Here is a 2,572-nt window from a genome sequence, read left to right as displayed (position 1 = left end):
TGCCTCTTTTCTCAAGTGGTAGGAGTAAAGGTGTGTGCCGTGCTATGCAGTGCTTTCTTTCTTTACACCAGAAGGGTACCGGTATGAGTGAGAACAGGACTGTGCTGCTCTTTGGTGCATGTGACCAGAGGGCAGCTGTGGGGAGTTGGTTCTAGCCTGCCCCCTTGTGGGAACCTGGGGATCCACCAAAGATGCATGTAAGCAGTCCAGCTCTTGTGCAGTCTTGCAGCCCCAGGTCCTGAAAAGGAAAGCATTCAGTCCTATGGCAAACCTGCTTGACTTCAATCAGGGATCCAGTGTCAACTGTTACTCCCACTTAATGTGACTTCACAGTCTTCCAGTACCTTTTCTAGATGAGGATTTTACCAGCGAACCAGAGCTCTGTAGCTGTCACTTATCATGCTGACTGCCTAATGCACTACACCTCCAAGCTTTCACCTTCATCTTAGGTGGCTGACCCACAAGCACACCTACCCCATACACAGTAAGTAGTAGCGCTGAAAATCAGGACTTCCTCATTGCCAGGGAGGGTCTTTCATCCACTGGTGTGAGAGGGCAGAGTAGCAGAGGGCAGGACCTTACTTAACTTCAGCCTCAATATCTATAGACATAACACAGTCCAAAATGAACCCTGCAGACAAACTTCACAGGGGAGGCAGCAGTGTCCTGAGTGCTAGTGATTTATTTGACAGTAAATGTGTGGCTGAAGAGGGTGTGCAGCATCCATAATGGCCAAACACCAGCCCTTAGGGTCCCAGACAAGTAGCACTGTTATGATGCATGAGAAGAGGACCCATATTTCCTAGCCTCCAAATGTGACACTAATGCTGGAGAGGCCACATGGCATGCTGCATACAGCTTCTTTGCTGCAACAGGAGCCAGCACACACTTGAGAACAAGGTTAATGATGCCTACAGAGCATCTGTGTCTTCCTCTGCAGTGAGGACACTTGACAGCTTCCTTGGGTGTCTTTGTTCAGAGCCTCTTCATGTTTGCAACTGCCAGCAAAGCCCACCACCAGGGATTTGGGCACATATAGAATTTTCATATGGTTGCACCTAAAGATCACTGGTTAGAATCAATGTGCCAAGTACATAGAAGTGAGAACTTGCCCAAGTCCACCACAAGCTTAATTTAGAAACATAACTTTGTTTAGAAGCCACAGGAAAGCTTGTGAAATATGGGATGGGAAAATGTGAGAATAAAATATAGATAAATTTTTAAAAATTCTAGGGGTTGGAGAGACAGCTTGGTGTTAAAAACATTTGCTGCTCTTGCAGAGGACCTGGATTCAGTACCCAGCACACGTGTGCCTCACAATCTAACTCTAGTTCCAGGAGATCTGATACCTTTTCTAGCCTCTACAGGCACTAAGTATGCACATGGTTTGTACATAAAGGCAAGAAAACACATAAAAAAACAAAAGCCCCAAACCACACTTGAAAAAAATGTCCCCATCCTTGGCAGTGGTAAAGTGAGGAGACCTGTATGATATTCTGAGGTGGATTCCTTACATTGTCATGATAGCATAAGGATGAGCCCAGACAGAGGCATGGGAAGTTCCCCGAGTCTTGGAGGGCTACAGACAGTTTGGCTGCCTAGACTGTCTAGAGTCCAAACTGAGCTAGCTCACCTGCCTCTTCTCCAGCTCAGAGTTCCGTCACTACCAGCCACCTGAATGCCTTTCCCTGGTCACGGACCACATCCCACTGGTCTTTATGACCTCTCCTGTCACTGCCCTGACCATGCTCCATGGCATCTGGTGTTGCTTTCCAGCCTGTAGGCCCCAAGCATAGCTCTGTCAGCACTTTCCTGTTCAAATTCTTTCAAGGTTCTCCATACTGACAGGCCAGGGGCTGGCTCCCCTGGCACTAAAGACCTTCCCATACTTTCACCTGGGCACTGTCACTCCTGGGCTGCCCACCACTCATTCAAACCCATGTTCCCTGACATACCGACTGTGCTTTTCAACAAGGGTGGCTTTGCTCAATTTTTCTCTCAGGCAGTGTGCCTCCTGAACCCATGTCTCCAAACCAAAGCCTCAGCGGCTGCCTTCTCTGAACACACACTTGCCCTCACAGTGTTGGTCATTTACAGACAGTCTCTCATTTTGTATCTCCAGGACTCCCTTGAGGTCTGGTCTACGAACAGCCTGAACCCCTGTGCAGCAGCCCTGTCCTCACGTACCAAGGTGCCCAGTGGCATCTTTGCTACGCTGCCCCTCAAGCACCAGACTGGAGCCACTGGGACAAGGTAACACAGCAGCCGGCACCCTGGTTTTCAGTCCCGACTTACAGTGCTGAAAGGAAGGACTGTGATGGGGTAGACACACCACAGGACTGACAGGCATGGAAGAAGAAACTCAAGAACTCACTGGTGATGTTATTTCCAAACGGCTTCATTTCTCCTCAGCGTGACCACAAACTTCAAGAGGACCCTAGAGACACAAACTCTGGGGACTTGCTTAACTCTGCTGGGTGAGCAAGTCCTTTGGCAAGTCTCACCCACCACAGGAAAACATCACGACAGATGACACATCAGGAAATGCCACTTAGATTCAAGCACGATGAAA

Source organism: Phodopus roborovskii, unplaced genomic scaffold, assembly GCF_943737965.1.
Source record: "Phodopus roborovskii unplaced genomic scaffold, PHOROB, whole genome shotgun sequence".
NCBI classification, from domain to species: Eukaryota; Metazoa; Chordata; class Mammalia; order Rodentia; family Cricetidae; genus Phodopus; species Phodopus roborovskii.
Note: the sequence above shows the minus strand (reverse complement) of the source record.